At 48.6% G+C, this 27,835-nt stretch overlaps 2 protein-coding genes across 2 annotated transcripts in view; both read left to right on the forward strand.

The window, feature by feature from the left end:
- Positions 1-27,835, forward strand: part of LOC147093445 (uncharacterized) — a 91,668-nt gene that overhangs the window by 35,044 nt on the left and 28,789 nt on the right. The gene's annotated exons all lie outside the window — the stretch shown is intronic.
- Positions 26,499-27,835, forward strand: part of LOC147093446 (uncharacterized) — a 316,083-nt gene continuing 314,746 nt past the window's right edge. Inside the window, exon 1 of the mRNA XM_085974338.1 lies at positions 26,499-26,912. The gene's annotated coding sequence lies outside the window, so the exon portion shown is untranslated. The remainder of the gene's footprint in view (positions 26,913-27,835) is intronic.

Genomic DNA, 27,835 nt, shown 5'->3' on the forward strand with positions numbered 1-27,835 from the left:
TGACAGCCAGATTCCAGAGAAACTGGTGGGCAAAAGGGTTTCGAACTCAAGCCCAAAGAATAGTGGAGCAATGTGTGACATGCCAAAAAGTAAATCCCGGACAAAAAATTGAAGTACCAATGTTAAAAGCACCTGCTCCGGCAGGGCCCTTCCAACATTTGCAGGTCGACTATATTTCCTTGCCAAAATGTCAGGGATATACAGATGTATTGGTGATGGTCGATCGCTTTTCACGATGGATCGAAGCCACCCCAGTTCGAAGCGCCACCGCTGCTGCAACCGCGAAAGTCTTGTGTAAAGATTACATTCCTAGATGGAGCGTGCCCTTATGTATTGACTCAGACCAAGGCACACATTTTACGGGGGAAATAATTAAAGAACTTTGCAGACTACTACAAATACAATGGTCATTGCATTGCCCATACCACCCCCAATCATTGGGACAAGTGGAAAGAGCAAACAGGACAATTAAACAACGGCTCACTAAGTATCACTCTGAAGGAGTGCCATGGCCTCAGGCCCTACCCCTTGTCCTATGTAATATTCGAGCCACCCCGAATAGGACCACTGGACTCAGTCCCTATGAGGTCGTTACCGGTAGACCAATGTCGCTACCCGGAACAATAGATCTACGTAGGGCTGACATTCATCTTCTAAGTGATACAGTACTAAAGTATTGTAAAGATCTAACAGATGCTGTCAGTTTTGCTTCCTAACAGGTCAGCGCAGCTTGGCAAGAACCCCCACCGGGAGGACACAGTTTAGTCCCCGGGCTACAAGTTTGGGTAAAGAAAATAAAGCCAGCCCCCCTGGAAGACAAGTGGGAAGGTCCGTATGTCATCCTGTTGACCACAGGAGCAGCCGTGAAAGTACAAGGAAAAAAAGCTTGGATACACGTGACACACGTGAAAAGAGATACGACAGGAGCCCCAACAGAAGAATAAATTGGGACTTATTGTGTACCATGATTCCCATCAGCATATTGCTAGCCATCTCCTTTACCCTTTTTCTAACATGGGTAGGAGGTATAGAGAATAACTTATTTTATCAGACCCACCTACAGATACACAGAGACCGGAGTGTATGCTACCCCCTGGCCACATCAGTGGAATCCTTGTTTGCAGCCACACCAGGTTGGCAACCCCTCCCACTATATACCGCTGACACAACGAAACAGACATGCGAGGGTCAGACGGGCCGATATAGCCAGGGCATTCGAGGGCGATGCATGCAGCTAATAAGCTCCACAGACCCCGTTTGCCGAGGGCTCGTGGGTAAGAATTGCACAACGTCAGGTAGCTATCCCCTGTGTTTCACGGGTAAGGGATGGGGATGCGTATATGCCCTTGTCCCCAGGACAATACCTGCATACAGCAACAATGTGCCCGACACCACTGTCAGGTACACAGGGGCCAGCTGGCCTGTACATGCGAGGAACAAAGGTGCTTTAATGTCACAGCAGGATGACAATTCATTTGTGGTCAGTGTAATGGGACCCATGTATCGTCCGGTAAATGGACCTTCCCATTTGATACATTCCAGCTGTCCGGGTCTGCGGGAAACTCAAATGACCCCCTTAACTATTATTATACACAGTTTGCGAAGGTTGATAACGGGGAGGTCAAATGTTACCGAGCAAAGAACGGATTTGCGTTCCTCCTCAAGGGAACATACACAACAGCGACGCCAAAACTCCCCTCTCTCTTCGCAGTAGGAGTAATCGCCCCCGTAGCTGTTCCCTGCCCCACCAATACACCATCCAGACGGAAACCCCGGGCAGTCTCCGAGGAGTTCTGTGCAGATTGGCGGGATCCGACCACACTGGGTAGCTCAGTAGGGTGGGGTATTCTATCAGCCATATCATTGGGAGGGGGCGCAGGAGTGATAGCAGCCAAGAATAGGAATTATCTAATGTACGGAATCACCCTCCTGGGCAATAGCACCATTAAAGCATTAACCGCCATAAATAAGGAAATGGCAACCCTACGGCCTAGAAATTCATTGTAGCCACTTTTGGGGCGGTAAAGTCGGGCGGCCGCTAAAGTTTGCGCCCGCTGCCAAACCGAGGCCACTTCTCCGATATTCATTAGCTTCACCCTAAGAGATTGCTCGAGCGCTAAAACTGGCGCTGGATGCCTCTCTTTAGGCGCTAAGCCGGAGGTGCTGAGCGAGAGCGCCGAGGCCGGGCGCAGCGCAGGTGCGGCCATCTCGTGATTGACAGCAGACACCCTGGCGCCGGCCAGCTCTTAAGGGGGAAGGGTCGACTTGGTCTGCTGCCACGCCCTGGATAGTGGAGCCCTCCAGCTAGGCCTGAACACTGCTGCTGGACCCAAATAGCGCCTGAAGCCATGCAGAAGGCCCGTGAACGAGCGCCGCGCTTCTCAGAGCGTGATCTGAGTGTGCTGGTTGGTGGTGTGGAGAAGAGGCGCCATCTTTTGTACCCGGACAATGGCAGGAAGGCGCCGGTCCGCGTCTACCGGAGAGCCTGGAGGCATGTCGCCAGCAAGGTGTCAGCCAACAGCGAGGTCCCCAGGACCGGTGTCCAATGCCACAAAAAGTTTAATGACCTCACTCAGATTGTCAGGCTTAGTACCCTTTCCAGTGTCCTCCTCATCCTTGCATATGCACCTCACATTATGGGCAAAGGGACCTGAAAGCCCTAATGGCCAGCCCTCATCCAGCAGCAATGGGACAGGCATGAACATCAATTGCACATTCTGCACTTAACACACTGGCCAAGCTATTCCACCATGGGAGGCAGTGCACACAAGATCAGGGCGACACACTGGCCAAGCTATTCCACCATGGGAGGCAGTGCACACAAGATCAGGGCTACACACTGTACTTAGAGGCCGTCCTTTCTCTTGCAGGCCAAGCTGGCCAATAATAGGAAGAGCCGGACTGTGACCGGGGGAGGCTGACCCCAGATCCAGCCGATCACCGAGTTGCAACATCGCGTGGAGCGCATCATGGGTGGCCGGGTGATTGGCCCCGTTGCATGTGGAGATGCCGACCCTGTTCTGGGCACCAATGGTAAGGACATCAACGTTTGGACCTCTCTCGTCCCACTTGCGCATCAGATCTACATCCTTTGCCACTATCCAACCAATGCGCTGAATGCCACCACTCATGCATCCCTCGCTGACGCCCTCTCCTCACTCTAAAGCTACTCTTGTGCCTTCCTGCTTTCAGATGGTGAGGAGGAGGTCCCTGAACTTGCCAGTGACAGCCCCTCAGAAGAGGAGGAGGAGGAGGAGCAAGAGGAAGGCGGCCCATCAGGGGAACCGTCATCCGCGGCAACCCATGCGAATGTAGGGGACACGTCTTCCCTGGAGGGGAGCGTGGCGGAAGTGTCGGAGGGGAGGGGAGCGCATGGGACCTGCGGCCTGCAGAAGCACGGGAGGGGGGTGGAAGCTCAGCGGCCTTCTCCCCAGAGGGGGGAAGGGTCAGAGGGGAGTCCAATTGCTGGGCCCAGCGGCGTCCAGCAATGCAGGAAGGGTCGGCCAGCTCGGCGGCCTTCTCCCCAGAGGGAGAGTCCGGCCTCCAGTCCGGAGATGGTCTTCGCCGAGGAGATGGAACGCCTCGAGGACTTGTCCGCGGACTCGGAGCACCGGCACACGGAGCTCATGAGGGTAGTGGCACGGTTGCCTGAGGCCATCGAGTCCCTCTCTGAGTGTCACCGACGTTGGGGCCTCACAGGCCATCAGTTTGGTGGAATTCGGGGCAGAGCAGGCAGCGAGTCGGGCGGCATTCGGGGCAGCTCAGGCAGCGAGTGGGCAGCTGATCAGTGGTGCCATGCAGTCACTGGGTGCTCTGATGAGGTCACTGAACAGGTCAACACGGGCACTCGCTGCTGCCACACTCGCTGTGTCAGCCAGGCATCGCCAGGGCACCCGGCGCACTGCAGCAGCACAGCGGTCTGTCCCTCGGCAGATTGGTGCGCATGCTGCAGTGCTGGCCCGGGCGAGTGCCAGTGTCTCAGGCGACCAGCGAGCGCCTGCCATCCGCCAGCTTGCCCTCATTCCTCCAGCCGCCACTGCCACTCCCCCAGTGGAGCTGCCAGGAGCTGCTGCAGCGACTGATGCTGGCCAGCCACAGCTGCAGCATTCAACAGCCGCCCGCTCGACGGCCAGACCTCGACTAGGCCGACCCCCAAGGGCATCTGCCGTCACGACATGTGCCCCTCTGGAGCCTGCCCCCAGCCTTGCAGCAGCCAATGGCCTTACTTTTGAGGAGGAGCAGCAGGGCAGGCAGGGGCCACACAAAGATGGCCAAGGCATCGCCCTAGCGGGCCAAAAAGTCGAATGTGTGGCCAGTTGTGTTTGTTTTTTGAGGCCGAGAATTGGATGTTTGTTTTTTGAAGGCCGAGAATTGGATGTTTGTTATTTGAAGGCCGAGGATGTGATGTTTGTTTTTTACGAAGGCCGAGGATGACGGCCATTTTAGTTGCACTGTTTTGTTAATCCTCTCCAGGTTGTGGGAGCGAGTAATGTGTTTGCGTGTTTTTTGGGGGTTTCGTCTGTTTTTGGTTTTCATGTGGGAAGGGCCCTGAGTTTGTACAATAAAGCATTTTATTTATTAACATTGTCCATGTTTGATCTTTGAAGTGTTTGTTGCCTTAACCGGCTGAGGGCTTGCGGAGCGGCTGCAATCATGTTCTTTCATTGGCACAAGCCATTCCCTGACAGGGGGCCTAGAAGTGACGTTCAATAAGCCGCCGACGGGCGGCCCTTGGACCTTCTGCCTCCCTCCTGGGCTGGTACTCCTCGTCCTCCTCCTCCTCATGCTCCTCCTGCTCCTCCTCCTGAGGTGGGGGTCCAACATGAGGTGGCAGTGCCTGAGTCCTGCAGATAGCCAGGTTGTGCAGCATGCAGCAAACGACGACGAATTGGGAGACTCGGTCCTGCGAATACTGGAGGGCTCCCCCGGAGCGATCGAGACAGCGGAACCGTTGCTTGAGGACGCCGATTGTTTGTTCTATGATGTTCCTAGTCGCTTGATGGCTCTCGTATGCCTCTTCAGCAGGGGTCATGGGCGCGCGGAGCGGGGTCATGAGCCAGGTACACAAAGGATAGCCTTTTTCTCCGATAAGCCATCCTCTTGGGTGAGGCTGTGCCTGGAACATGTCAGCCACAGTTGTCTGTCGCAGGATAAAGGCATCGGGCTGCTGCCTGGAAAGCGGGCATTGACAGCTAGGATGCGCTGCCTGTGGTCACACACCAGCTGTACGTTGAGGGAATGGTAGCCCTTCCGGTTGCGGTAATCCTCGGCATGCTCCAGAGGTGCCCGCAAAGCCACATGCGTGCAGTCAATGGCGCCCTGCACCATGGGGAAGCCCGCTATTCTTGCAAATCCCACTGCACGCTGCTGCTGCTTGTCCAGGGTCATGGGGAAGGAGATGAGTTGATGTCTCCTTCTGAAAAGGGCTTCGGTCACCTGGCGGATGCAGCAATGCACGGCAAACTGGGAGATGTTAGCGATGTCCCCAGCAGCGGATTGGAAGGAGCCGGTGGCATAGAAGTTGAGAGCCACCGTCACCTTCACTGCCACCGACAGAGACGTCCTGCGCATCAGCTGTGGCTGCAGATCTCTGTGAAGCAGCTGGCAGATGTCTGCAACCACCTCCCTTCTGACTCGCAGCCTCCTAACACACATCGCGGCAGACATGGTCAGATAAGAGGACTGCTGGCGGTATACCCTGGGTGGGTAAGGCCTCAGTTGGCGACGCCTGTTGCCCCCTCTGCATCTAGCCAGGGCTGCCACTCTCTCACGGCGTCTGTAAGCCCTTCTGGCATAAGGCATAGGTAGGAAGGGGGATGAGGTCCTGCATCAAGAATTTAGGGAGCTAGGTAACAGATTAAAGAGCAGGACCTCAAAGGTTGTAATCTCTGGATTACTCCCAGTACCACGTGCTAGTGAGTATAGGAATAGGAGGATAGAGCAGATGAATGCGTGGCTAAAGAGTTGGTGTAGGGGGGAGGGTTTTACTTTCCTGGATCACTGGGCCTGCTTCTGGGGAAGGTGGGACTTGTACAAAACACCCTTTGCCTAAGATTGATGAGCTTATCAATAAAGTATCTCAGTATAAAGTTTTTAGCACTATTGATTTAAAGAGTGCTTATCATCAGATTCCTATTGTTAAGAAGGATCAACCATATACGGCCTTTGAGGCTGGTGGAAAGCTGTATCAGTTTTGCCGAATACCATTTGGTGTTACTAATGGTGTTGCTTGTTTTCAACGGGCAATGGATGCTTTTATAAGTGATAACTCCCTCTCTGACACCTTTTCATACTTAGATGACATCACAGTGTGTGGCAAATCAAGGGTGGAGCATGATTCTAATTTAAAAAGATTCCTTCAAGCTGCGGAAAAAGTTGGTTTAACTTTTAACAAAGAGAAATGTGTCTTTTCGACTACTGAGGTAAATCTATTGGGGTATATTATTTCGGGAAATAAGATTAAACCAGATCCAGAACGTCTGCGACCATTGATCGATTTACCTCGTCCTACTAATTCTAAGGCTTTGCAACGAGTTGTTGGACTGTTTTCTTATTATTCTAATTGGATTGCAAATTTTTCACGGAAGATCCGGCCTCTTATTCGGGTTACGACATATCCTCTATCATGGGAGGCCAGGACATGTTTTGAGAATTTTAAAAAGGATATTTTAGGAGCAGTTGTGCATTCCATTGATGAGCAGGTTCCCTTTGTGATTGAGACGGACGCTTCGGATTTTGCAATTGGGGCTACTTTGAACCAAAATGGAAGACCTGTGGCCTTTTTCTCAAGTACTTTGAATAATAGTGAAAAAAGACATTCCTCAATAGAAAGAGGCATACGCAATAGTAGAAGCATTGCGTAAATGGAGACATTATTTATCGGGGCGACATTTCACGTTGGTAACTGACCAAAAATCTGTGTCCTTTATGTTTGATGTTAAACATTTTGGAAAGATTAAAAATGATAAAATAATGAGATGGAGGATTGAGTTGGCATGTTACCATTTTGACATAGTTTATCGTCCGGGGAAGGATAATGTTGCTGCTGATGCACTGTCGAGGGCTTATTGTTCGGTGATTCACGGAGATACGCTTATTAATCTTCACAATGCCTTATGTCATCCTGGGGTTACGAGGATGATACACTTTGTACGCAGTAAGAACTTGCCTTTTTCAGTTGAAGACGTCAAGTGGATGACTTCATCATGTTCTATCTGTGCTCGGTGTAAACCGAATTTCTTTAAGCCTCAACGAGCTCATCTTATAAAGGCTACTTCTCCTTTTGAACGTTTGAGTGTGTTGATTTTAAGGGACCTCTTCCTTCAACTACTCAAAACCGATATATATTTACTGTTGTGGATGAGTTTTCAAGGTTCCCTTTTGCTTTTCCTTGTGCAGATGTATCAGCTGCTACAGTTATTAAATGTTTGACTCAACTTTTTGTCATCTTTGGGATGCCTGCGTATATCCATTCGGATCAGGGAAGTTCTTTTATGTCTTCCCAGTTGAAGGGATACCTTCAGAGTCAGGGAATTTCTACTAGTCGAACTACCCCGTATAATCCCCAGGGTAATGGACAGTGCGAATGATACAATGGGGTGATCTGGAAGGCAGTTATGTTGGCATTGACATCCCGGAACCTTAAGAATACACAGTGGGAAATGATACTGCCTGATGCCCTGCATTCCATTAGATCATTGCTTTCGACGGCTACTAATGTGACCCCCCATGAAAGGCTCTTTAACAATCTGCGGAGATCTACTACGGGATATTCGGTACCTTCATGGCTTACTATGCAGGGACCTGTGTTGCTTCGACGCCATGTTAGATTGTCAAAATATGACCCCTTGGTGGAGCTGTTGGAGGCAAATTCCCAATATGCTCATATTCGATTCCAAGATGGGAAAGAAAGTACTGTTTCAATTAAAGACTTGGCTCCTTGTGGGGGCCAGCCCTCTTCTGAGGATATTAATAATGGTCATGATTCAGATAATGTGGATGCTGTTACAGATACTACGAATATTTCCAATCCGATTGCAGATAATCATACTTCTATTAGTCAGCCTTTGATAGATGTTTATGACCATCCCAGTTCATCTTCTGATGGGATTTCTAATCCAGAAACCGTTGAGAATCGGGATATGGATAGCCTTCCTGTTGAAGATACTTCTGTGCCTTCTGGCGTGGGAGGGCAAGGAATTTCACCAATGTTAAGAAGGTCAACACGAACAAGATATCTGGTCGACCGATTGAAAATGGACTTTTAAATTGATAGTAATGTTTTAAAAAATTGTTGAAATATTATAGTATATTGTTTTAGTTGAGAGATACTTAATACTTATGCGTAATGTTATTATTTGTTGTTCATTTAGTATTGTGTTATGTAAATAGTTTTATTCTCGTGCATAGTTTAGTTGTAAATAATTAATTGTAAATTGTAAAAGTTATTAGGTTAGAGTATATTTTAAAGGAGGGGTGAATGTGGTGATTATTCCTTGATTAGTAAAAGTATTGTGATTCGTTGTTTGTTAACTGCCTTGGGATATGTGTTGTAATCTCATTGGTAGTTGATGATCACATGATGTGTTGTGGCTACCTTAAATTCAGTCCTTTTCTAGCTTTAGTTGGGACTGGATGTAGAAAGATATGCTGCCGATTTTAAAGTTTAATAAAGCCTAACTTTGGAAGGCAAATCTATTCTTTATTTCAGAATCAAAGGGAGGGATGTGGAAATGTGAATAAAATGGACGATGAATTGGCTTACAAAAATGGCTTCGCACAAGGAAAGTCTAGATTAGATTAAAGAGCAGCCCCAGCTTTGCAAAGTGCAAAGCTAGCAGGAAAAAGAGACACCTGCCCCAGCCTGCGGCCAAGTGTTAACGAGCAATAAAGGTCACTGAAAGGGCTTAACTGCTAGCTAGAAGATGATTGACTAGCTATTGTGCGGTGCCCAATCACGATCCGCTACTTCAGGAAGGCATATGCAGCAGTGAGACTACTCAGGACTTGCCCGCCAGACTGAAGACCAGATCATGGCCAAACTGAAAGGGCTTAAGTGATCCCCATTGGAGAACGCTTGTTGCCAGGGAAGTGATGTAATGACCCTTGTCCCACTGTATAAAAGGGGCTTCCCTACCGGTATTCGCTCTTAGCCAGAAGACATGTGGATCATCAAGAGAGTCAGACACCTCCCGGGGACGTAAATGCTGGCAACACGTGCCTAACCCGGTGTGACTCTCGGGACACGAATGTACTGTAAAAGACCTCAATATACTGTGTGACCACTGCGAACAGTTGGAAGTAATAAAATGTTGTTTTAACTCTCCGAACCCTCGAGCCTGAAATCATTCTTCGTACTATGGAACTCAAGACGAATACCAGGAAAACCCGGTTCTAACAACCAGGTAAGGCCTCAGAGCGTCGGCGGGAAACTCGAGCGGCAGAGCGGGGCTATAAAAGGCCCCAGAGACCAGGTAAGGCCAACCAGTCTCCGAACTCGGAGGGAAGGAGAGAGGTAAAAATTAATCCAAGTGTGACGTCATCAGAAAGCGGGTAAGTGATTGGTTGGTAAGTATTTCTCTTTTTTTAAGCTTAAACTCTGGTTTATAGTTTCTAAGGTGCGATATTCATCATCTAGGATCAGAGCAGAGGGTATTTAAAAATAATATTAATAAACGTAATTAATTACATAGAATGGGAGATCAGGTGATGTGTTGCTGCTGCAATATGTGGGAGCTGGTGGACACCATTGATGCTCACGGTGATCACATTTGCAGTAAGTGTTGGCTGCTCGAGGAATTCCGGCTCCGTGTTGAAGAGCTGGAGTCCGAGCTTCAAACACTGAGACACATCAGGGAGGGGGAGAGTTACCTGGACTCTGTGTATCAGGAGGTAGTCACATTAATTAGATTAATTCATTCAGATGTAGTCCGTGGCCAGGGACTAGAAGTGAGGCAGGTACGGGGATCCAGTAGGTAGTGTTGGAGGAGCCGCAGCCCTTGCTCTTGTCCAACAGGTTTGAGGCTCTTACTCCCTGTGAGGATGGGAACAGGGACTGCGGGGAGGATGAGCAACCTGGCCACAGCACCGTGGAGCGGAGGGCCATTCAAGTGGGGGGAGTTAAAAGAAATGTTGTAGTGGTAGGGGATAGTATCATTAGGGGGATAGATAGAGTTCTTTGCAGCCGAGAGCGAGAGTCCTGAAGGCTGTGTTGCCTGCCCGGTGCCAGGGTTAAGGACATCTCCTCTGGGCTAGAGAGAAACTTGGAGTGGGAGGGGGAGGATCCAGTTGTCATGGTCCATGTTGGTACCAACGACATAGATAGGACAAGGAAGGAGGTTCTGCTGAGGGAGTTTGAGCAGCTAGGGGCCAAATTAAAAAGCAGAACCACAAGGGTAATAATCTCTGGATTACTACCTGAGCCACGTGCAAATTTGGCTAGTGTAAATAAAATTAGAGAGTTAAATGCGTGGCTCAAAGACTGGTGTGGGAGAAATGGGTTTTGCTTCCTGGGACACTGGCACCAGTACTGGGACAGGAGAGAGCTGTTCCGTTGGGACGGACTTCACTTGGCCAGTGCTGGGACTAGAATCCTGGCGAATCGAATAACTAGGGCTGTAGAGAAGGCTTTAAACTAATTAGTGGGGGGGGAGGTTTCAAGAGAGCGAAAAATAAAAATGACAGCGGAGAAGGCAATAGAGCAAGGTAGCAGTGGGGGAATTAAAAACCAGAGCGTGTCAGGAAGGGACAGAATGTATAATGAAAAAGGTAAAGTAGTAAAAGGGGTAAAAGCAGGAATAAATTGTCAGAAAACATATTTGAAAGTTCTTTATCTGAATGCACGCAGCATTCGTAACAAAATTGATGAGTTGACGGTGCAAATAACTACACATGGGTATGATCTGGTGGCCATTACGGAAACATGGCTGCAAGATAATCATGACTGGGAACTAAACATACAAGGGTATTTGACCATTTAGGAAGGACAGACAGGAAGGAAAGGGAGGTGGGGTTGCTATGTTAATCAAGGATGGAATCACTGCAATAGTCAGAAATGATATTGGGTCAAAGGATCAGGATAGTGAAACAGTTTGGGTGGAGATAAGGAATAATAAGGGGAAAATGTCACTAGTGGGTGTAGTCTATAGGCCTCCTAACAGTTGCAACTCTGTTGGTCGGAGTATAAATCAGGAAATAGTTGGGGCTTGTAATAAGGGAACAGCTATAATCATGGGGGATTTTAACTTTCATATTGACTGGACTCATCAAATTGGGCATGGCAGCATTGAGGAAGAGTTCATAGTGTATTAGGGACGGGTTCCTTGAGCAGTATGTAACTGAACCAACCAAGGGGCAGGCAATCTTAGATGTGGTCCTGTGTAATGAGACAGGATTAATAAAAAATGTCCTAGTAAAGGATCCCCTTGGACTGAGTGACCATAATATGGTTGAATTCCAAATTCAGTTTGAGGGTGAGAGAGTTGGAACTCAAACCAGCGTGCTAAGCTTAAATAAAGGAGACTATGAAGGTATGAGAGTAGAATTGACTAAAGTGGACTGGGAAAACAGATTAAAGTGTAAGACGGTACAAGAGCAGTGGTCTACATTCAAGGAGACATTTCACATCTTTCAAGATAAATATATTCCACTGAGGAAAAAGGGGAGTAAAAGAAAAGACAGCCATCTGTGGCTTAGTAAAGTAATAAAGGATAGTATCCGACTGAAAACAAGGGCATATAAAGTAGCCAAATCTAGTGGGAGGATAGAAGATTGGGAAGCATTTAAAAGCCAGCAAACAATAACTAAAAGATTAATTAAGAAAGGGAAGATAGATTATGAAAGTAAACTAGCAAAAAATATAAAAACAGATAGCAAGAGTTTCTACAGCTATATAAAAAGAAAAAGGGTGGCTAAAGTGAACGTTGGTCCCTTAGAGGATGGGACTGGAAAACTAGTGGTGGGGAACATGGAGATGGCAAAGACGCTAAACAAATATTTTGTATCAGTCTTTACAGTAGAGGACACTAAAAATATCCCAACACTGGACAAACAGGGGGCAATGGGGGGGCGGGGGGGCGGAGGAGCTAAACACGATTAAAATCACTAAGGAGATGGTACTCAGTAAAATAATGGGACTTAAGGTGGATAAATCCCCCGGACCTGATGGCCTACATCCTAGGGTCTTGAGATAAGTGGCGGTAGGAATTGTGGATGCATTGGTGATCATTTTCCAGAACTCCCTGGACTCAGGAAAGGTCCTGGCAGATTGGAAAACTGCTAATGTAACACCCTTATTTAAGAAGGGAAGTAGACAAAAAGCTGGAAACTATAGACCAGTTAGCCTAACATCTGTGGTTGGCAAAATGTTGGAGTCCATTATTAAGGAAACAGTAACAGAGCATTTGGATAAACATAATTTAATCGGACAGAGTCAGCATGGTTTTACGAAGGGGAAGTCATGTTTGACAAATTTGCTCGAATTCTTTGAGGATGTAACATACAGGGTGGATAAAGGGGAACCAGTGGATGTAGTGCATTTGGACTTCCAAAAGGCATTTGACAAGTTGCCACACAAAAGATTACTGATCAAGATAAAAAATTACAGGATTGGGGGTAATATGCTGGCATGGGTGGAAGATTGGCTATCGAACAGAAAACAGAGAGTTGGGATAAATGGTTCATTCTCGGGCTGGCAATCAGTAACTAGTGGTGTTCCGCAGGGGTCAGTGCTGGGACCCCAACTCTTTACAATCTATATTAACGATTTGGAGGAAGGGACCGAGTGCAACATATCCAAGTTTGCCGACGATACAAAGATGGGAGGGAAAGCAGTGAGTGAGGAGGACGTAAAAAACCTGCAAAAGGACATAGACAGGCTAAGTGAGTGGGCAGAGATTTGGCAGATGGAATATAATGTTGGAAAGTGTGAGGTTATGCACTTTGGCAGGAAAAATCAAAGAGCAAGTTATTATCTAAATGGAGAGAAACTGCAAAGTGCTACAGTACAAAGGGATCTGGGGGTCCTGGTGCATGAAACACAGAAGGTTAGTATGCAGGTGCAGCAGGTGATCAGGAAGGCCAATGGAATCTTGGCTTTTATGGCAAGGGGGATGGAGTATAAAAGCAGGGAAGTCTTGCTGCAGTTATACAGGGTATTGGTGAGGCCACACCTGGAATACTGCATGCAGTTTTGGTTTCCATATTTAAGAAAATATATACTTGCTCTCGAGGCGGTTCAGAGAAGGTTCACTCGGTTGATTCCAGAGATGAGGGGGTTGATGTATGAGGAAAGGTTGAGTAGGTTGGGACTCTACTCATTGGAGTTCAGAAGAATGAGAGGCGATCTTATCAAAACATATAAGATTGTGAGGGGGCTTGATCGGGTGGATACGGTGAGGATGTTTCCACTGATGGGTGAGACTAGAACTAGGGGGCATAATCTTAGAATAAGGGGCTGCCCTTTCAAAACTGAGATGAGGAGAAACTTCTTCACTCAGAGGGTAGTAAATCTATGGAATTTGCTACCCCAGAGAGCTGCGGAAGCTGCAACATTAAATAAATTTAAAATGGAGGTAGACTTTTTCCTAGCAGATAAGGGAATTAGGGGTTACGGGGAGAGGACAGGGAAGTGGACGTGAGTCTAGATTCAGATCAGCCATGATCCTATTGAATGGCGGAGCAGGCCCGAGGGGCCGTATGGCCTACTCCTGCTCCTATTTCTTATGTTCTTATGTTCTTATGTTTACGGGATGGTTTCCTGGACCAATATGTCGAGGAACCAACCAGAGATCAGGCCATCTTAGACTGGGTATTATGTAACGAGAAAGGATTAATTAGCAATCTTGTTGTACGAGGACCCTTGGGTCGGAGTGATCATAATATGATCGAATTCTTAATTAGGATGGAGAATGAAATTGTTGACTCAGAGACTAGGGTCCTAAATTTAAATAAAGGAAACTACGATGATCTGAGGAACGAGTTGGGTAGCATTGATTGGGGAATGTCACTCAAAGGGTTGACGGTGGATAGGCAATGCCAAACATTCAAAGACCGCATGGATGAACTACAGAATTTGTTCATCCCAGTTTGGCATAAAAATAAAACAAAAAAGGTGACTCAACCGTGGCTAACAAGGGAAATTAGGGATAGCATAAGATCCAAGGAGAGGACATATAAATTGGCCAGAAAAAGCAGTAAACCTGAGGATTGGGAGCAGTTTAGGATTCAACAAAGGAGTACAAAGGGATTAATTAAGAAGGGGAAAATAGAATATGAGAGTAAGCTTTCAGGGAACATAAAAACTGACTGTAAAAACTTTTATAGATATGTGAAGAGAAAAAGAACATAAGAACATAAGAAGTAGGAGCAGAAGTAGACCATACGGCCCCTCGGGCCTGCTCCGCCATTCAAAAGGATTGTGGCTGATCCGAACCTTAGCCCTGCCGAGGATGCCTGGCCGGCGAACTGGCAAGAGTTGGAGGCCAAAGTCACCACTCGCTTAGGATGCTGGACAGGACTGCTCCGAGTGTTGTCCTACAGGGGTCGAGCGCTGGTCATAAACCAGCTGGTGGCCGCCATGTTGTGGTACCGGTTGGTCACTTTGATCCCTCCCCCTGCGTTTGTCGCCAAGATGCAGAAGAAGCTCATCGACTTCTTCTGGGACAAATGGAAGCACTGAGTCTCTGCCACGGTTCTGAGTCTCCCGCTTAGGGAGGGCGGTCAGGCGCTGGTGTGCCTTCGCACCCAGGCTGCGACTTTCCATCTTCAGATGCTGCAGAGGTACCTGTACGTCGAGAATCCTCCGAGATGGTGTGCGCTGGCGACGTATTTTTTCCGCCAGCTGCACGGCCTCAATTACGACATGCAGCTCCTGTTTGTGAAAGTGGGCGGCACGCGTGCCAGCCTGCAGGAGCTGCCTGTCTTTTACCAGGAACTGCTATGGGTTTGGAACTACGCCGCTTCCAGGCAGAGCTCTCCCCCGTCAGGAATGGCGGATGTCCTTCGGGAGCCGCTGCTCAGGAATCCGCACCTCCATGACCGCGGGTTCAGGCGGCTGGAGGAGGGCAGGGCTGTGCCTGGCAAGGTGACCAGAGTCGGGGATCTGCTCGATGGTGGAGGAGCGGGCTGGATGGCGCCGGAGGGGTTGGCGCGGCGCATGTCTTGGGCCAACGTCCAGCTCGCGGTCAAAGCCATCGAGTCGATGAAAGCGACACTGCGCCCCGGCGCCACAAGGTGTATCGAGGCAGCTCAAGCACGTGGGGCAATCCCGTCCGAGCTTTCCCCCGTTCGGACTGAATTTCTCATCGGCGCCCGGCCCCGAAACTCCCCTCGGGATCCGGCGCCTCACAACTTGAGCTGTCTCGAGGAAATACCCTCCGTGCCTTTTCATTCCACACGGAGGTGTTTCCTGTACGGGCTGCTCCTGCACACTCTCCACTTTGCCATCTTCGCCTGCCGTCCGGACACCATCTTGCCTTGAGGCGGAGGTCCCCAATGGAGGGCTCTCTATGCGGGAGTCCTCCCTTGTTCTATTGGGGACTTGGCCTGGAGGGTGTTGCACGGAGCAGTCCCGTGCAATATATTTTTTAATAGGTTCACGGACTCCCAGGCCGCCTGTTTTTTCTGCGGCCTGGAGGAGTCTGTTTTTCATATATATACGGAGTGTGAGAGGTTGCAGCCCCTCTTCCATTACTTGAAGGGGCTGCTCCTCGATTTTTGGTTGCACTTCAGTCCCACGCTCTTGATCTACGGTCACCCGGTGCGGAGAGGAGTGGGCAGGTTGGAGGACCTCCTCGTGGGTCTGCTCCTGGGCCTGGCTAAAAAAGCCATCAATTGGTCCAGGCAGTGGGCGGCCGAGGGGGTCGTCCAGCCGGATTGCCTGCCTCTCTTCCGCGGCCATGTTCGTGCCCGGGTGGCCCTGGAGAAGGAGCACGCGGTGTCCGCCGGCACGCTCGAGTATTTCCGCGACCGGTGGGCGACGCGGGGACTGGAGTGCATAATTGATTTGGACAACCAAATTTTAATTTGATTTGTTAAGGTTTATTTAAAGTTTTATTAGTTACAGTCTATTTGTTTATGTTTGGTTCAACCAAAAGAGTGCCCCTCTGGATCCTTTGGATTGGTGGGAGTCTTACTTATAAGAGCTGGGTTTTACTCATAAGGGCTGGGTCGGTGATGAATGATGGTTGCCCTGTGTTAATATTATGTTCTGTTCTTACTTAATAAAAGTCTTGAGTTTTAAGCCTCAACCTCTTGGATTCAGACCATTGTTCGGCACTTCAATTTTATTAAGTAACAACTTTTGGAAGATGGATCGATTATTGAAACCAGAGCGTTTGGATACCGATCCCCATTCGGCAGATGCGTCGAAGAAATTTACGCATTGGCTTCGATGTTTTGAACACTTCATCGCATCATTCACTGATCCGACGGTTAACAAGTTGGGTCTTTTAACCAACTTGGTAAGTCATCAAACTTACTTCATAATTGAAGATATTATTACTACTTATGAAGAGGCCCTGGCAGCCCTTAAAGCCCAGTACCTTAAGTCGGTCAACGAAGTATACGCCAGGTATCTTTTGTCTACTCGCAGGCAATTACCCGAGGAATCTCTGGACGATTTCCTGCAGGACCTTAAGGCTTTGGCTAAGGATTGCAACTACAAGGCTGTCTCTGCCATAGTGTATCAGGAAGAAGCCATCCGCAATTCTTTCATATCTGGTCTCCGATCTAATTATATTAGACAGAGACTTCTCGAGAATGACTCGTTAGTTTTAAAAACGGTCGTCGCTACTGCTCGATCATTAGAGGTAGCCCAGAAGAATTTAGAAGTGTATGCATCAGCCCATGCGTCTCTTTCAGCCTCGTGTGCTCCGAGTATGGAGGCATCCATAACACCAAAGGAGCCTCCACTTAATCCTATTGTTGCAGCTGTACCCCATGGGTCTAAGTGTTATTTTTGTGGCCAATCTAAACACCCCAGGCAAAGATGCCCAGCCAGAGAGGCTACCTGTTTTAAATGTAAGAAACGGGGACATTTTAGTAAAGTGTGTAAGGGTAATCCTGTACCCGATGTTTTCTCTGCTGTTGCCTCGGTTACGGTTGACCAGCCCAAACCGAGTTCCTTGTCGAAATCTATGATGGACATCAAGATTAATGGTCATCCTACTGGGTGTTTGATAGACTGTGGCAGTACTGAAAGTTTTATACACCCCAACCTTGTTAACTCCTGTTCATTGAAGGTGCATCCTACTCGAAGTGAAATCGTGATGGCGTCTAAGTCCCTTACTTCGGAGGTAACTGGATATTGTAAAGTCACACTGACCATTCAGGATACGGAGTATAAGGACTTTAAACTCCTCATATTACCTCAGTTGTGTGTGAACTTAATTTTAGGCTTGGACTTCCAGTGTCAGCATGAGAGCGTCACCCTTAAGTATGGTGGATCCCAGCCTCCGCTCACAGTCTGCGGCCTTTCTACTTTAAAAATAAGTCCGCCTTCTTTGTTCATGAACCTTGCTCCTAATTGTAGACCTATAGCGACTAAGAGTCGACGGTATAGTTCAGAAGATAAAAGATTTATAAAAGGAAGTGGAAAGGCTTCAACAGGAGGGAATCATCGAACACAGTAATAGCCCGTGGCGTGCCCAGGTGGTGGTGGTTAAAACTAATGAAAAGAAAAGACTTGTGGTCGATTATAGCCAGACTATAAACTTGTATACCCAATTAGACGCCTATCCTTTGCCTCGTATTTCTGAGATGGTGAACCAGATAGCTCAGTACCGCGTGTTCTCCACCATTGATTTAAAGTCTGCCTACCATCAACTCCCCATTAAAATAGAAGACCAACCTTATACGGCCTTCGAAGATAATGGGCACCTGTACCAATTCCTTAGGGTGCCCTTTGGAGTGACGAATGGGGTATCCATCTTCCAACGGGAGATGGATCGTATGGTGGATGAATACGCATTGGAAGCAACATTCCCGTACCTGGACAATGTTACTATCTGTGGGCGCGACCAATGGGAGCATGATCAAAATCTCACGAAGTTCCGAGAGACTGCAAAGAGGTTAAACCTGACCTACAACGAAAACAAGTGTACCTTCAATACTACACGTTTGTGTATTCTTGGTTGCATTGTGGAGAATGGGGTAATTGGGCTGCATCCTGAAAGATTACGCTGTAGGAGTCTACGTACTCCTAGCAAAAAAATACTGAACTCGGAGAGGTTCAACAGAAAAGGTTTAATTGTTGAGACTGCATGTTGAACACAAGAATGGTGTCAGAGACTACACCAAGTCCAACTGCCTTTCATCAGTCCACAGCTCCGACCGCGTGGTCGGGGGCGTCCGTGGTGAGGGCCACCCTGGCATTGGGCTGTGGGTGAGCGAGCATGGTGGCGTCAGCGAGCACCTTTTTGGTTGAGTCGAAAGCGGTCAACATGTCCGCCGACCACTCGATCGCCATTCTGTCTTTCTTACCCCGGAGGGCTTCATATAGGGGCCGTGTGAGGGAGGCCGCTCCGGGAATGAAGCGGTTGTAAAAGTTGATTATCCCCAAGAACTCCTGGAGGCCTTTGATGGTGGTGGGCCGGGGGAACTGCTGGACGGCTTGCACCTTGGCGGGCAGGGGAATGGCTCTGTCCTGCGTGATGTGGTGGCCGAGGAATTCGATCCTGCTGAGGCCGAATTGGCACTTGGCTGGGCTGATGATGAGCCCGTGCTCACTGACCGCTGGAACAGGGTGCGGAGGTGCTCGATGTGTTCCTGCTTGGAGGAACTAGCTACCAGGATGTCATCCAGGTAGACAAAGAGGAACTTCAGGTCCCGGAGGACCGAGTCCATGAGCCGCTGGAAGGCCTGGGCCGCGTTTTTGAGGCCGAAGGGCATTCGGAGAAACTCTAATAGCCCAAAAGGGGTGATTGTGGCCGTTTTGGGAACGTCCGTGGGGTGGACTTGCACCTGATGGTAACCGCGCACCAGGTCGACTTTGGAGAAGACTGAGCGGCCGGCCAGTCTAGCCAAGAAGTCTTGAATGTGCGGTACGGGGTACCAATCCGGCGTGGTGGCATCGTTTAGGCACCAGTAGTCCCCGCAGGGGCGCCATCCCCCATCGGGTTTGGTGACGATGTGGAGTGGGGAGGCCCAGGGGCTGTTGGAGCGGCGGATGATGCCGAGCTGTTCCATTGTGGTGAACTCGGCCCGCGCGACCTCCAGCTTGGCCGGGTCCAGCCTGTGGGCGTGGGCATACACCGGTGTGCCTGTGGTGGGGATGAAGTGTTCTACCCCGTGCTTAGCAACTTTCGCGGAGAAGGTCGTGTTGGTGAGGGCTGGGAACTCAGCCAGGAGTGCTGAGTAGTCGTCCATTGAGCGGGCGTGGCACTGCCACGCCATTTCGGTGGGTTGGGAGGGGGCCATAGCGCCCGGGATAGGTGACATGGTGTTCATGTCCACGAAGCGGCGCCGAGGCATGTCGACCAACAGGCCGTGGGCGCACAGGAAATCCGCACCGAGGAGTGGGGAGAGCACCTTGGTGGTGATAAACTCCCAGTGGTAGCGGCGGCCTGCGAGGTCGATGGTGACGGCGCGGGTGCCGTACGTCCGGATGTCGGTGCCATTGGCGACAGCCAGCACAGGGCCGCGGCCGCCTCGCTGGATCTCGAGGGCGGACGCGGGGATGATGCGGCGCTGCGCGCCCATGTCGCATAGGAAACGGCATCCGGAGGCGCTATCCGTAACGTACAGCAGCGCGCCTGCTTGCCCCACGGCCATCGTGTAGGCCAGTGTGGGGACGGTTGGAAACGTGCAGGGATGGCTGCAGCGGCGTGCCCGTGCGCCGAACCGGGTATGGAAGTAGCAGCAGCCCTGGGTCGGAGGACTTGGGGGACGTGGGGGCCTGGGGGGCCTCGTGGCCGAGCTGTGTGGCCACGCGATAGAGGGTGGAGCGCGCGCCAACGCTGCGGAGGCCAGGTCGGGAGTGACGGCGTGGTTGGAGCCGGCGGACAGGAGCTTATCGGTTTCGTCGGCCAGGGCCTCGAGGTCCGTGAGGCTGGATGCCACAATCGCCGGGCGGATGCTGGGAGGTAGTTGGCGGATAAAGAGCGTGTGGAAGAGGGAGCCGGGCGGTTTCTCGTCGGTCAGAGCAAGCATATGTGAGAGCAAGTCTGATGGCGTGGAGTCACCGAGGCCCGGGAGGTCGAGGAGGTGGCAATTGCGCAAAAATTGGGAGGCTGTGAATTTTTTAAGGAGCGCGGCCTTGAGATGTGCGTACTTGCCTTCCTCCGAAGGGTTTTGTAGTGTTGTCCAGACTTTCGTGATTGTGGAGCTGCCCAGGGAGGTGAGGAGGTAGTCGTACATCGTTGCGTCGGCGGTGATGCCGCGGAGTCGGAATTGCGATTCGGCTTGAAGGAACCAGGCGGTGGCTAGGTTCTCCCAGAACTCTGGCAGCTTCACAGAAACTGCGTTTGTGTCAGCCATGGTTACGCTTAGGAGTCGTCCTGAGCGTCGGGGTCACCAATGTAGGAGTCTACGCAAAAAATACTGAACTCGGAGAGGTTCAACAGAAAAGGTTTAATTGTTGAGACTGCATTTTGAACACAAAAATGGTGTCAGAGACTACATCAAGTCCGACTGCCTTTCATCAGTCCACAGCTTCGACTGCTCCTCCCCCGCTCTGGGCTTAACTATGTTGCAGATCGAGTTTCTTAAAGGTGTGATCCTTCTTAAAGGCATGATGCCTGATTTATAGTCTACGGACCGAAAAGCGGATTGTGTCCTTTCTGTGATCGGTACGCCACAACGCCCACTTAAGGAATTACCTTTACCTCACACTGTAAAAGCTTTAAGAAGGTGTCTGGGATTCTTCTCGTACTATGCCCAGTGGGTGGCTAACTACTCAGATAAAGTCCGACCTCTTATTAAGTCGACGTATTTTCCGCTGTCGGTGGAAGCTCAGGAGGCTTTATTAAATATCAAACGGGACATTGAGAAGGCAGTGGTATGTGCCGTGGATGAGAAGATCCCTTTTCAAGTGGAAAGTGATGCATCTGATTTTGCGTTGGCAGCAACTCTTAACCAAGCTGGTAGACCAGTAGCTTTCTTCTCTCATACATTGCAAGGACCAGAAGTTCGACATTCTTCAGTGGAAAAGGAGGCACAGGCAATTATTGAAGCAGTCAGGTATTGGAGGCATTATCTCGCTGGCCGATGTTTTACGCTCATTACTGACCAGCGATCTGTGGCCTTTATGTTCAATACTAAGAGAGGCAAGATCAAAAATGATAAGATTTTAAGATGGCGAATAGAACTGTCAACATATGACTATGATATTCAGTACAGGCCTGGAGTATTCAATGAGCCATCGGATGCTTTGTCACGAGGAGTATGTGCTAGTCTGGGTATAGATAAGCTTCAAAGTCTCCACGACGCACTCTGCCACCCTGGGGTTACCAGAATGAACCACTTCATTAAGTCTCACAATCTACACTACTCTATTGAGGAGGTCCGGACAATGACCAGTACCTGTTGTGTTTGTGCTGAATGCAAACCCCGCTTCTTTAAGCCGTCCGAGCCAGCTCATCTTATTAAAGCAACTCGACCATCTGAGCGTTTGAGTCTCGATTTTAAAGGTCCCCTTCCATCGAGTGACCGTAATGTCTATTTTCTTAATATTATAGACGAGTACTCTCGGTTCCCTTTTGTTATCCCCTGTCCGGATGTGACCAGTGCTGTTGTAATTAAATGCCTCTGCCAACTGTTTTCATTGTTTGGCATGCCTAACTATATACATAGTGATAGGGGTTCTGCCTTTATGAGTGAAGAATTGCGACAGTTTTTGCTATCGAAAGGGATTGCAACGAGTAGAACTACCAGCTATAACCCTCGTGGTAATGGGCAGGTCGAGAAAGAAAATGCGACCGTGTGGAAGGCTATCGTACGGTCTCTGAAGTCGCGAGGCCTGCTGACCTCTCGCTGGCAGGATGTCCTGCCAGACGTGCTGCATTCAATAAGGTCTCTTTTGTGTACAGCGACGAATGCCACCCCTCGTGAAAGGATGTTTAGCTTTCCAAGAAAAGCTACCAATGGAGTATCGTTACCCACATGGTTGACGACCACGGGCCCTGTGCTGTTGCGCAGACATGTGAGAGGCCACAAGACTGATCCACTGGTGGAGGAAGTACAACTCCTCCATGCTAATCCCCAGTATGCGTACATTCAATATCTGAATGGGCGAGAGGATACGGTCTCTATTAAAGATCTTGCACCTGCTGGGGCTCAAAAAGAGTTTGACTCTGAGAGTAGAGTTTTTAATCATGGTATTGGACCTTTAGAGACACAAGCTCTCAGTGTGGAAAACACTGATCATTCTGGGACTTTGAATGAACCGGAGTTAGTACCCTGGGAGGAGCCTCAGCAAGAGTTACGTCATTCCCAGAGGACTATTAGACCTCCTGACAGACTGAATCTATAGCAGGGGGTGAATGTGATGAAATAACTCTGTGTTCTGGCATTTGTGTTCTGGCATTTGTATTGGCTGTTGTGTTGTACTTGTTAATGTCTGGAATGTTTTACAGGTGTAATCACTAATGCTATTCCCTAGCCCGGCCCCTCTGGATTGGTGTGAGTCTTACTTATAAGAGCTGGGTTGTACTCATAAGGGCTGGGTCGGTGATGAATGATGGTTGCCCTGTGTTAATATTATGTTATGTCCTTACTTAATAAAAGCCTTGAGTTATAAGCCTTAACCTCTTGGATTCAGACCGTTGTTTGGCACTTCAGTAAGGGTAAACCGGGAGAGTTTCTTCTCCCCTCTGATATAAAGGGTTGACGTCCGCCTTATTCCCTATCAATCACTCAGAGTCCTGCGAGGCCTCCCGCCTGATCCATTACACCAAACACCAGACCATCTCCTCCCGGCCGGGAGATCCAGACCGCCGTCCGCCTCCTGCTGCCCGGGGGAACTGGCCAAGCACGCCGTCTCGGAGGGGACGTAAGCAGTCACCAAATACACCAGCTGCAAATAAAGCCTCTCATTCCTCCCACCTTAAAAACTCAACCCAAAGGCTCTTTTCAGAGCCACTCACGAGATCCAGAAGGGACTATTTATTTTCATTTGACTAATGACATTTGAAATATGGACAGCATAAAGAATGAAACTCTTTTAAAAAATGTTTTATCATCCTTTCTTTATTTGACCCTCACTTTCATTTTTTTGTCGTATGTTCAGATTTTGCTGGTGTGTTTTTGTAATACAGTATATCGTTAATTTAAAATAGATTGAAATTTAACAAATATATAACAAAATGATGCATTGTCACTGCCCTGTTTTGTACAAAGCACTCATTTATAAGCGGGTCGCTGAAAAGCTAAAATGAAATTAAATCTGTCAATTCAGGGACCAGTAATTTTAAAGGATCAATTTGCCATAATTCAAATTTAATAATGAATTATTCAGTCTCACAGATGCCATTTTAATGATTATTCAGTCCCACAGACGCTATAATTTTAATTAAAATGATTATTCAATCCCACAGATGACAATCTTTAGCAGTAATGATTATTATTTAGTCTCACAAATGCCATAGTTTTAATTATTCAGTCCCAGATACCATAATTTTAACGATTATTATTCAATCCCACAGATGCAATAATTTAAACAATAATGATTATTATTCAAATCCACAGATGCAATAATTTGTGAATAAAGGAGACTATGAAGGTATGAGAGCGGAATTGAGTAGAGTGGATTGGGAAAATAGATTAAAGGGTAAGACGATACATGATCAGTGGTGTACTTTCAAGGAGTTATTTTACAACTTCCAAAAAAAATATATTCCACTGAGAAGAAAAGGGTGTAAAAGAAAAGACAGCCATCCGTGGCTAAGTAAAGAAATTAAGGAAAGCATTCGACTAAAAACAAGGGCATATAAGGTCGCCAAATCTAGTGGGAGGATAGAGGATTGGGAAAACTTTAAAAGACAGCAAAAAATAACAAAAAGATTGATTAAGAAAGGGAAGATAGATTATGAAAGTAAATTAGCAAAAAATATAAAAACAGATAGTAAGAGTTCTTATAGTTATATAAAAAGAAAAAGGGTGGCTAAAGTAAATGTTGGTCCCTTAGAGGATGAGACCGGGAAATTAATGGTGGGAAATATGGAGATGGCAAAAACACTGAATGAATATTTTACATCAGTCTTTACAGTAGAAGACACTAAGAATATCCCAACACTGGACAAACAGGGGGCTAAAGGGGGGGAGGAGCTAAACACGATCAAAATCACTAAGGAAGTGGTACTCAGTAAAATAATGGGACTCAAGGCGGATAAATCACCTGGACCTGATGGCTTACATCCTAGGGTCTTGAGGGAAGTGGCGGTAGGGATTGCGGATGCATTGGTAATAATTTTCCAAAACTCCCTGGACTCGGCAAAGGTCCCGGCAGACTGGAAAACTGCTAATGTAACACCCTTATTTAAAAAGGGCAGTAGACAGAAGGCTGGAAACTATAGACCGGTTAGCCTAACATCTGTCGTAGGTAAAATTTTGGAGTCCATTATTAAGGAGACAGTAACAGGACATTTGGATAATCATAATTTAATAGGACAAAGTCAGCATGGTTTTATGAAGGGGCTGTCATGTTTGACAAATTTGCTGGAGTTCTTTGAGGAAGTAACGTATAGGGTGGATCAAGGGGAACCAGTGGACGTAGTGTATTTAGACTTCCAAAAGGCATTTGGCAAGGTGCCACACAAAAGATTATTGCTTAAGATAAAAAATCACGGGATTGGGGGTAATATTCTGGCATGGATAGAGGATGGGCTATCTAACAGAAGGCAGAGAGTTGGGATAAATGGTTCATTCTCAGACTGGCAATCAGTAACTAGTGGTGTTCCGCAGGGGTCAGTGTTGGGTCCCCAACTCTTTACAATCTATATTAACGATTTGGAGGAGGGGACCGAGTGTAACATATCAAAGTTTGCAGATGATACTAAGATGGGAGGGAAAGTAGTGAGTGAGGAGGACATAAAAAACCTGCAAGGGGACATCGACAGGCTAAGTAAGTGGGCAGAGATTTGGCAGATGGAATACAATACTGGAAAGTGTGAGGTTATGCACTTTGGCAGGAAAAATCGTAGAGCAAGTTATTATCTTAATGGCAAGAAACTGGAAAGTACTGAAGTACAAAGGGATCTGGGGGTCCTGGTGCACGAAACTCAAAAGGTTAGTATGCAGGTGCAGCAAGTGATTAAGAAGGCCAATGGAATGTTGGCTTTCATTGCTAGGGGGATAGAATATAAAAATATGGAGGTATTGCTTCAGTTGTACAAGGTATTGGTGAGACCGCACCTGGAATACTGCGTACAGTTTTGGTGTCCATACTTAAGAGACATACTTGCTCTCGAGTCAGTACAGAGAAGGTTCACTTGGTTAATCCCGGGGATGAGGGGATGGACATATGAGGAGAGGTTGAGTAGATTGGGACTCTACTCATTGGAGTTCAGAAGAATGAGAGGCGATCTTATTGAAACATATAAGATTGTGAAGGGGTTGCATCGGGTGGATGCGGGGAAGATGTTCCCGATGATGGGTGAAACTAGAACTAGGGGGCATAGTCCTAGAATAAGGGGCTGCTCTTTCAAAACTGAGATGAGGAGGAACTACTTCACTCAGAGGGTGGTAGGTCCATGGAATATGCTGCCCCAAAAAGCTGTAGAAGCTACATCATTACATAAATTTAAAACAGAAATAGACAGTTTCCTAGAAGTAAAGGGAATTAAGGGTTACGGGGAGCGGGCAGGAATTTGGACATGAGTCTAGGTTCGGATCGGTCATGGCCCTGTGGGTAGCGGAGCGGGCCCAGGGGCTGTGTAGCCTGATCCTGCTCCTGTTTCGTGTGTCTAATTCTGTTAGATTCAGGAGATGGTTCTGTGATAGTGGATTGGTGGTTAGGATCAGATCAGCCATGATCTTATTGAATGGCGGGGCAGGCTCGAGGGGCCGATTGGCTACTCCTGCTCCTATTTCTTATGTTCTTGTAATGATTATTATTCAATCCCACAGATGCAATAATTTAAACAATAAAGATTATTATTCAATCCCACAGATGCAATGATTTAAACAAAAATGATCATTATTCAGTCCCACAGATGCAATGATTTTAATAACTGGTTAATATTCAGTCCCACAGATGCCATGATTTCAATAACTGGTTAATATTCAGTCCCATAGATGCAATGATTTTAATAACTGGTTAACAGTCAGTCCCACAGAGGGCCATCACTTTAACAATAACGAGTCTGATTCACAGACGAGCTCTTATTCTATAAGCCGTCTTTTTCGTTGGTGTCCGAGGTTGGAGCGGATTGAAAAACGCGCCAATCAGAGGCGGAGATTTGCCGGGTATTCAGCCAATCAGAAGGCGCGGCTGGGCTGGGCTGGGCGGGGCCGGCGGCTGCTATAAAAGCCACAGCCCGGAGTGGGGAGGAGCAGTTGAAGAACAGAGTTAGAGAGGAGTCCGACCCCCGGGGGAAGGACAGCTGCCCGCCCGGGGAGAAGGGACAGCAGTCGGCCGACACCTTGGGCAACAAGGGCTCGCGGGTGGGCGGGGCTATGACCTCACCCGCGCGCTGAGGCGGTTGAACGGCCGATCAGGAGCCACGTGACCCCGGAGCTGGCGGCGGCCTTTCAACACAGTGGGCGGGGCTCCGAGGCGTTGCGGGCTGCGATTGGTCAGCGCAGCTGTCAATCTACGAGTCGCAGCCAATAGAAGAGACGGACTCCGTGAGGAACTTAAAGCGCGGGCTGCGTGCCCGCAGTGCGCATGCTCGCTGCTGCTCGCAGTCCCCGGATGAGGCTCCGGTTTGAGGAAGGAGATAAAATGGCGGCGGGACTGAGGAGCGGCGGATGGTGCGGTGAGTGTGGATCAGAGAATCTCCGGCATTTACAGCAGCGCCGGCCTCTCAGGCAATCTCTGGGAACCGGGGGGGGGTGATTCTTTGGGTGCGGGGGTCTATATAAACAAGAGTATATATAAACAAGGCGAATGTATATTTATAAATTCAGGGATATACCTGTTTATACACTGTATGAATGGAACCGCGTTTATGTGTTCAACCATAAATGTATTTTGATGCTTTGGCAACATAAGATGTACCTTATCATGCCAATAAAGCGATTTGTATTGTATTGTGTGGGGTGTTTGGGTTGACGTGCGCTCCTTGCGCTGCCTGCGTTTGTCTTCCGATTGCTCCCGCGAGGAGGCTCGGTGTTCGGTGCCTTCCCGGATGCTTCATCTCCACTTTGTGCGGTCTTGGGCCAGGGATTCACAGGTGTCGGTGGGGATGTTACACTTTTTCAAGGAGGCTTTGAGGGTGTCCTTGAAGCGTTTCCTCTGCCCACCTGGGGCTCTCTTGCCGTGTCAGAGCTCCGAGCAGAGCGCTTGTTTTGGGAGTCTCGTATCGGGCATGCGGACAATGTGACCCGTCCATCGGAGCTGATCGAGCGGGGTCAGAGCTTCGATGCTGGGGATGTTGGCCTGAGCGAGAACACTGACGTTGGTGTGTCTATCCTGCCAATGGATTTGCAGGATCTTTCAGAGGCAGCGTTGGTGGTACCTCCAGTGCTTTGAGGTGCCTGCTGTACATGGTCAATGTCTCTGAGGCATACAGCAGGGTGGGTATCACTGCTGCTCTGTAGACCATGAGCTTAGTGCCGGGTTTGAGGTCCTGGTCTTCAAACACTCTCTTCCTCAGGCGACCGAAGGCTGCACTGGCACACTGAAGGCGGTGTTGGACTTTGTCATCGACGTCTGTCCTTGTTGACAGTAGGCTCCCGA

Source organism: Somniosus microcephalus, unplaced genomic scaffold, assembly GCF_052327205.1.
Source record: "Somniosus microcephalus isolate GS21.2 unplaced genomic scaffold, FLI_Smic_1.0 unresolved_chr1, whole genome shotgun sequence".
NCBI lineage: Eukaryota > Metazoa > Chordata > Chondrichthyes > Squaliformes > Somniosidae > Somniosus > Somniosus microcephalus.